Raw genomic sequence first — 8,900 nt, forward strand, 5'->3', positions numbered from 1 at the left:
GGTAGGGATAAAATTATTGGGTGGCCCGGTAATCCGAGGGAGAGTCTTATTTTGGGCACCGTGATGCCTCCTGGCATCAAAATGCTGATCCGCCAATTTAGCGGCTTCGGGTAGGGTGAGTGGTTTACGGTCTCTCACCCATTCTTGTGCTTCTGGGGACAAACCATTAAAAAACTGTTCCAGCAGCATTAACTGCCTCAACTCCTCCATGTTAGTAGCGTTGCTGGCCTGTATCCAGCCTAGTGATGCTTGGTCCAGCTTGTGCGCCCATTCTGCATGAGAGTCTTTCTCAGGCTTGCGCAAGCCCCGGAATTTCCGCCGGTACGCCTCTGGGGTAATAGCATACCTCTCCAAGATCGCCCTCTTTACTTTAGGGTAATCCTTACTGTCCTCTCGGGGTACAGCACGGTAGGCTTCAGCCGCCCTACCCGATAATTTGCCTGCCAGCAGCGGCACCCATGTTGCGGGTTCCAAATCGTGCAAATCGCACAGCCGCTCAAAGTCCTGCAAATACCCATCAATTTCGTCCTTTTCTTCACAAAACGCTTTAAATGCGTGATGTGGGACTTTGGGCTTTACCTGTCCGTAGGTGGAGGCAGTAACAGACTCTGCCCTAGGCGGTGTCGCTGGTGTGCTGGTTGCCATCAGATAATCCTGTACATCCGATACCATCACGGTCAATATTTCCAGCGGTACTGGTTGCGGTAAGAACGCCAACCTGGTTCGTAGCTCTTTTTGGAATGGGGTCTCTTCCATGGCTGGTGGGGGTGTAGCGCTGCGGGCTCTGTCTCCCTCCATCAGTTCAGCGATCAGCACAGCCTTAGATTTGTTGCTGGCTATCTTACCCCTGGCTTCCAGTAGCTCTTTTAAAGTCTGTCGTTTTAGTATGGTATAATCAATCTCCATACGAATTGCCCTTGCTTTCCTTGTTCGGTAGTTCCAGTTTACACGAACGCTGCTTTTTCGGCTGTAAGGTTCGGATCCCGTCGCTTGCCACCAATTGTAACGGAATGCAGTGTAATAGCATACGATATCCGTTGGTACATCCAGGAAATCCACAGTCAGAATAGAAAGCAAGGCAATGTTCCCAATCCTCCCAATAACCGGACGAAACACAGTTTGGGAGTCAACTAACTCGGTTTATTCACAAGCAGCATATTTATACAGTTCCCCATGCAAGGGGTTTCCAGACAGTAATTCCAGGGGATTTCTCCCAACATGCACTGTGACTTTCCCAACAGGCATTGCTGCACGAGAAGGATACTCCCACTAAAATGGACGATTAAGTGGATTATCCCCTCGTGCAGCAAAACCGACAATTGACATTAAAATACATAATTCACACAATATTCGGTACTTTGGAATCATTGAACGTTCGGTAGATAGCTGGGGTCAGAGCGCACACTTTGTGAGAATACCGCTCTGAACCCAGCTGAATTGACCAAACGCCGCACATAATACAGTTAAACATTAAAGTGGGTTTAAAAGTACCGAATAAGTACGGGACATATAATGTACCGAACGCGGGACTCCCGAACGCTCTGGAAGTCCAGCGGTGTTCGGATCATTGAGTAGCCGTTTTCAGTTCCAGGCTCTCGACGACCGAACACCGCTGCAGAGACAAAGGATCCAAGATGGCCGACCGCCGCATGGTCGGTAGTCGAACGACGGCCACCTAGGAGAGCCCTTAATTACCGATTGCAACAATGTTGCAACCGGTTAATTGGTGCCACACGACCTGTGAATGTGTGGTCTACTTGGGGAGTCCACATTCGTACGGCGAACGGCCAGGATAGCCGTGTTTCGTCGTATGAATGCTTGGTATGCTGGCAGCATACGGCTGCCAGCATGCGAACGGCCATAGGACAATACATATACATTTAACGTTACACATTATATCTTCAGCCTACGGACAACCTGTACTGAATGTAGTTCAGAAGTGGCTAGGTTTGCCACACAGCGTCATGGATTAAACTGCGTTTTTGGAAATCTCTAGCAATTGCTGAAACGTTTTAATGTCTTTTTATACTCAACGTAGATGTTTTAAGTTGAGTATAAAGGGTTTGGGACCATTTAACCCTTTGTAGATTCCTGTTATTCTGTCGTGTAAATGGTTAGCTGCGTGTGCTGACTCTTGTAGGCCGCTGACAAGCCGTCTCCTGTAATTAATGTAATATCTGTTGCCTGTAACATGTAAGTGCTCCTTCCTGTCCATCACGGCATCTGACGCTTTCATGTGATCACTGCCTGAAAGTACTGTGTCAATGAAGGATGCGCAAATCGATAAATCATTGGAACCATTGCATTAGGGAAACCCCACCTCCCATTAAATGTTACCTGTAAATAATATTAAGGGAGGGATCCGGCAATGTTACAGCTAACCGTTTAATACTGTACCATTAAAAAAAAAATATGCTTGGAGGTAAAACTCTACCAGTCTGAATCATGTAACCAAGTCTTATTTTGTATGAATTATTCCTATTTATTGGAACTATATAAGGAGAAATGTTAGCAATATATACCTCCAGCATGTGTACTGGTGGTCTCGTGTCCCTGTGCAATCACAAACATGCAAGTAATTGGATGACGTCTGCACACATGGTTCTCCACTATCTCTGACAGTTAGATTTTTATGATGGCGCCTGTAATTGGCTGTGTATAATGGATGTTGTGCTTTAAAGGGATACTCTAAACCCCCAAATAACTTCAGCTTACTGAAGCAGTACAAGTGTATAGAATAGATGACCCCTTTGCAGTCTCACTGCTCAATTCGCTGCTATTTAGGAGTTAAATCACTTGTTTCTGTTTACGCAGCCCTTCCTTGGCTGCGGCTCATTTCAATCAGATCTTACAGCACAGTGTGTTTACTTTAAAAGTTATTTTCTCATGTTCTGTTTGTTGGACTTTAATCACACACAACAGGCTATCGCATGCAATTAATAGAGCAGGAAATAAGGAATTCTAGATTAAACATACAGGATAATAAAGTTTAGTGAATAGGCACATTACACATTTCAATCATATAAAAAGAACCGCTTGCCATGTATTACAGATTTGCCTCGTGTAATAAACCTACCGGCAGCATAAACCATTTTAATTCTCGTATTTACAAAGAAAAAAATGGAAGTTGTCCCTTTTTAGGCAGCCTTTATGGGCTTTTCCTATTTGCGCCTCTTTATTTCCTTGTTTACATTAAACATTTCCCCCCTGCGCCTCTTCCCTCATTTTATGTTCCTCTTCCATTTCAGTTCATTTTTTATTTATTTTTTACAAAAAAGTCCATCCCAATGTATGAAAAAGCTTCGAGATGGTGTCTTTTCGTTTCCGCCACTGTTGGGTTTTCTGAACTAGCTTTCACCATCTTTCTTTTTATTTCAGGAATAAAAAAATAAAAAATCCTTCAAATTGAGAACACAGACTTTTTTTTCCTCCTAGTGATATTACTAATTTGTCGGATTCTGTGAACGTAATCAATGATAACATCATCAGAAAAAAAAACAAAGTTGGAAAAAGGTGTAAAAAAGTCCTCGATCTATAACATAATCCCAGAGCATCCGCCTACTAAAGACTTCTCATTGAGCTGCATTAGGAAGTCTGTGATTGGACAGCCACAGAAAGTCTGGGCGGGGTTAGAAGGGGAGGGGTTGTAAAGGCTGCAGACAAGAAATCTGCAGCTTTTCCAAACTTTTTAGATTTTTTATTTATTACTGGTATTTATAAAGCGCTAACAGATTCTGTACAATTAGTGGAGGAGGTACAATATACACAGACAAATGCAAAAGGTAGAGAGGGCCCTGCCCGTAAGCTAAGATCTAGCCATTTAAGCTCTTTTATACAAAATGCTTAGCTGTATCCTTAATGGGAAACAAATCTATAATTAATGTGTTTTGTTTTTTTGAATGTGAATTTAATGAAGCACCAACATATGTTTTGGGACACCTCTGTCCCTCTCCCACTGTAAATCCCCCTTCATCAAAGTTGTAGTAAATGCTTTACGTCTCAGCTTGAGAATATAGTAGGCGTGTCAGGCTAACCGCACATTAAAATGAGGACTAACTACATTTTCTCTATTGTACTGTATGAATAAACGGCGTTCCTGGAAAGGCTTCCAATTTAAGGAGTTAATTAGTTAATTGTCATTGTGCTGGACTTGGATAAGGAGCTAATAAAGAGTGAAGCAGAAAACTGCCAATTACTTGAAATGAAATGGGAAGAACGTTCGCCAATATCCTGGGTATTAATCCCCTCTGTGTTCCCTGCATGCTCGCACGGTTTATTTTATACTGCTTTAATGCAGTGTGTGCCAAGCACCAGCTCTGTGCGGGTACCCCTGTGTGCACGAGTAACAGCTATTGGTACTACCAGTCTCAGCATCCTTTTTTTTCCTCCCCACTTGTGCTGGCATCTCTCATCCCCTTTTCCTGTTGGGCTCCAACTTGCATGATGGGAGTTGCCATCCGGCACCAGCTGTTTAGTGTGATGCAAGGCTTTGGTAGGTAAGCACAGTCTTCAACTCACTGGAGCTGGCCAAGTGCGGCCCTGCTGTATGTGAATGAGAACACAAAGGGATGCCACCAATATAGAATGGCCGCATTGTTACCAAGTGCCACTAAGGACAGGATCACCATTAAAAGACACAGTATTGCTTAAAACATTACCCCCCTAAAACACTTCGGAAGCTCTTCCTGGGCCAGACAAGCAAAATCAATTACCTTCACAGCACTGCCAGGTTTGGGGAGGTGCCAAGCCCATAATACTGCAGGCACTAACGAGTGTTTGGATATCAGTCTGTTATTGTAACTACATGTCATTTATACTTTATATTAAAACCTGTTATCCAATTCTTACTGTAAGCTTGGCATTGACAGACAATGGGGACACGCACACTATTAACACACACTATGTGAGCATTGTCACTGCATCCCCCCCACACCTCCTATACCCCCACACTACCTGAGCAGCACACTCACTGCAGCTCCCCACACCTCCTATACCCCCACACTACCTGAGCAGCACACTCACTGCAGCTCCCCACACCTTCTATAACCCACACTATCTGAGCAGCACGCTCACTGCAGCTCCCCACACCTCCTATAACTCACACTACCTGAGCAGCACACTCACTGCAGCTCCCCACACCTCCTATAACTCACACTACCTCAGCAACATGCTCAGTGCAGCTCCCCACACCTCCACTACCTGAGCAGCTCGCTCACTGCAGCTCCCCACACCTCCTATAACCCACAGTACCTGAGCAGCACACTCACTGCAGCTCCCCACACCTCCTATAACCCACAGTACCTGAGCAGCACACTCACTGCAGCTCCCCACACCTCCTGTAACACACACTACCTGAGCAGCACACTCACTGCAGCTCCCCACACCTCCTATAACACACACTACCAGAGCAGCACACTCACTGCAGCTCTCCACACCTCCTGTAACACACACTACCCGAGCAGCACACTCACTGCAGCTCCCCACACCTCCTATAACCCACAGTACCTGAGCAGCACACTCACTGCAGCTCCCCACACCTCCTGTAACACACACTACCTGAGCAGCACACTCACTGCAGCTCCCCACACCTCCTATAACACACACTACCTGAGCAGCACGCTCACTGCAGCTCCCCACACCTCCTATAACCCACACTACCTGAGCAGCACACTCACTGCAGCTCTCCACACCTCATATAACCCACACTACCTGAGCAGCACACTCACTGCAGCTCCCCACACCTCCTATAACACACTACCTGAGCAGCACGCTCACTGCAGCTCCCCACACCTCCTATAACACACACTACCTGAGCAGCACACTCACTGCAGCTCCCCACACCTCATATAACCCACACTACCTGAGCAGCACACTCACTGCAGCTCCCCACACCTCCTATAACACACACTACCTGAGCAGCATGCTCACTGCAGCTCTCCACACCTTCGGTAACCCACACTACCTGAGCAGCACGCTCACTGCAGCTCCCCACACCTCCTATAACACACACTACCTGAGCAGCACGCTCACTGCAGCTCCCCACACCTCCTATAACCCACACTACCTGAGCAGCACACTCACTGCAGCTCTCCACACCTCATATAACCCACACTACCTGAGCAGCACACTCACTGCAGCTCTCCACACCTCATATAACCCACACTACCTGAGCAGCACACTCACTGCAGCTCCCCACACCTCCTATAACACACACTACCTGAGCAGCACACTCACTGCAGCTCCCCACACCTCATATAACCCAAACTACCTGAGCAGCACACTCACTGCAGCTCCCCACACCTCCTGTAACACACACTACCTGAGCAGCACGCTCACTGCAGCTCCCTATACCTCCTATAACCCACACTATCTGAGCAGCATGCTCACTGCAGCTCTCCACACCTCCGGTAACCCACACTACGTGAGCAGCACACTCACTGCAGCTCCCCACACCTCCGGTAACCCACACTACGTGAGCAGCTTACTTGAATAGCAATAAATATCAATATATCCTTCTTAGTAAAACATTTTCTAAATAAAGAAATCTCTGATCCAATGATCTGATTTTGATGCTTTTCTGTCGTTTTAGTTAAAATGTCTCTAACCGTGCCGTGCTGCAGGGTGGTATAACGCTATTCACGCATTGTGAGCTGCGATCGGTGAAATGTTGGTGCCATGGCAGGCCTTGCACGAGGGGTTAATAGAAACTATTATCTCCTGCTAGATTTACGCACTAAAAGCCCAGGAAAATCAATATAGAGTATGGATCATTGATTGTTTGAAAGAGTTGTAAATGGTGCAGTTGAGTCCAGCATCTCATTTTGACATGCTCCATAGCGCTGTGATGATGAATCTCGTCCTTCGGCAACTCATCTATTCTGGATTTAATGTACGTGGCACAGTGTGGCCATTTGCACATTATTTAGCTCTATGCTGAGCCCTCGCTTGGGAGCCGTCCCTGCTCTACAATTAGTGTCACCATGCTGTGCGCTCTACAGAGAGCCCTTCTGACCCCTTACTCTACCTCCAATCCCGTGCTCTGACCAATGCACAAAATGGGCACACCTAGAAATGGTGATGGTCTGACGCCCCATGTTCCGAGGGTGGAAGCTCCCCCATTGAAAGCGCTGATAGCATTAACCCTTCACAGTATGGACCAGTGCGCACTAACTGTAACAGCGCTAATTGCATTAACCCTTCACAGTACGGACCAGTGCGCTCTAACTGTAACAGCGCTAATTGCATTAACCCTTCACAGTACTGACCAGTGCGCACTAACGGTACCAGCGCTAATTGCATTAACCCTTCACAGTATGGACCACTGCGCTCTAACTGTAACAGCGCTAATTGCATTAAGCCTTAACATTATGGACCAGCACGCGCTAACTGTAACAGCGCTGATTGCATTAACCCTTCACAGTATGGACCAGCGCGCGCTAACTGTAACAGCGCTGATTGCATTAACCCTTCACAGTACGGACCAGCGCGCTCTAACTATAACAGCGCTAATTGCATTAACCGTTCACAGTACAGACCAGTGCGCTCTAACTGTAACAGCGCTAATTGCATTAACCCTTCACAGTACTGACCAGTGCGCACTAACGGTAACAGTGCTAATTGCATTAACCCTTCACAGTATGGACCACTGCGCTCTAACTGTAACAGCGCTAATTGCATTAACCCTTAACATTATGGACCAGCACGCGCTAACTGTAACAGGGCTGATTGCATTAACCCTTCACAGTACGGACCAGCGCGCTCTAACTGTAACAGCGCTAATTGCATTAACCGTTCACAGTACGGACCAGTGCGCTCTAACTGTAACAGCGCTAATTGCATTAACCCTTCACAGTACTGACCAGTGCGCACTAACGGTAACAGCGCTAATTGCATTAACCCTTCACAGTATGGACCACTGCGCTCTAACTGTAACAGCGCTAATTGCATTAACCCTTAACATTATGGACCAGCACGCGCTAACTGTAACAGCGCTGATTGCATTAACCCTTCACAGTATGGACCAGCGCGCGCTAACTGTAACAGCGCTGATTGCATTAACCCTTCACAGTACGGACCAGCGCGCTCTAACTGTAACAGCGCTAATTGCATTAACCCTTCACAGTATGGACCAGCACGCGCTAACTGTAACAGCACTGATTGCATTAACCCTTCACAGTACGGACCAGCACGCTCTAACTGTAACAGCGCTGATTGCATTAACCATTCTCAGTATGGCCCAGCGCACTCTAACTGTAACAGCGCTGATTGCATTAACCCTTCACGGTACAGACCAGCGCGCTCTAACTGTAACAGCGCTGATTGCATTAACCCTTCACAGTACGGACCAGCGCGCTCTAACTGTAACATGGCTGATTGCATTAACCCTTCACAGTATGGACCAGCACGCGCTGATTGCATTAACCCTTCACAGTATGGACCAGCGCACTCTAACTGTAACAGCACTGATTGCATTAACCCTTCACAGTACGGACCAGCGCGCTCTAACTGTAACAGCGCTGATTGCATTAACCCTTCACAGTACGGACCAGCACGCTCTAACTGTAACAGCACTGATTGCATTAACCCTTCACAGTATGGACCAGCGCACTCTAACTGTAACAGAGCTGATTGCATTAACCCTTCACAGTACGGACCAGCGCGCTCTAACTGTAACATCGCTGATTGCATTAACCCTTCACAGTATGGACCAGCACGCGCTGATTGCATTAACCCTTCACAGTATGGACCAGCGCACTCTAACTGTAACAGCGCTGATTGCATTAACCCTTCACAGTACGGACCAGCGCGCTCTAACTGTAACATCGCTGATTGCATTAACCCTTCACGGTATGGACCAGCACGCGCTGATTGCATTAACCCTTCACAGTATGGACCAGCGC

This window comes from Pelobates fuscus, chromosome 4 (assembly GCF_036172605.1).
Source record: "Pelobates fuscus isolate aPelFus1 chromosome 4, aPelFus1.pri, whole genome shotgun sequence".
NCBI lineage: Eukaryota > Metazoa > Chordata > Amphibia > Anura > Pelobatidae > Pelobates > Pelobates fuscus.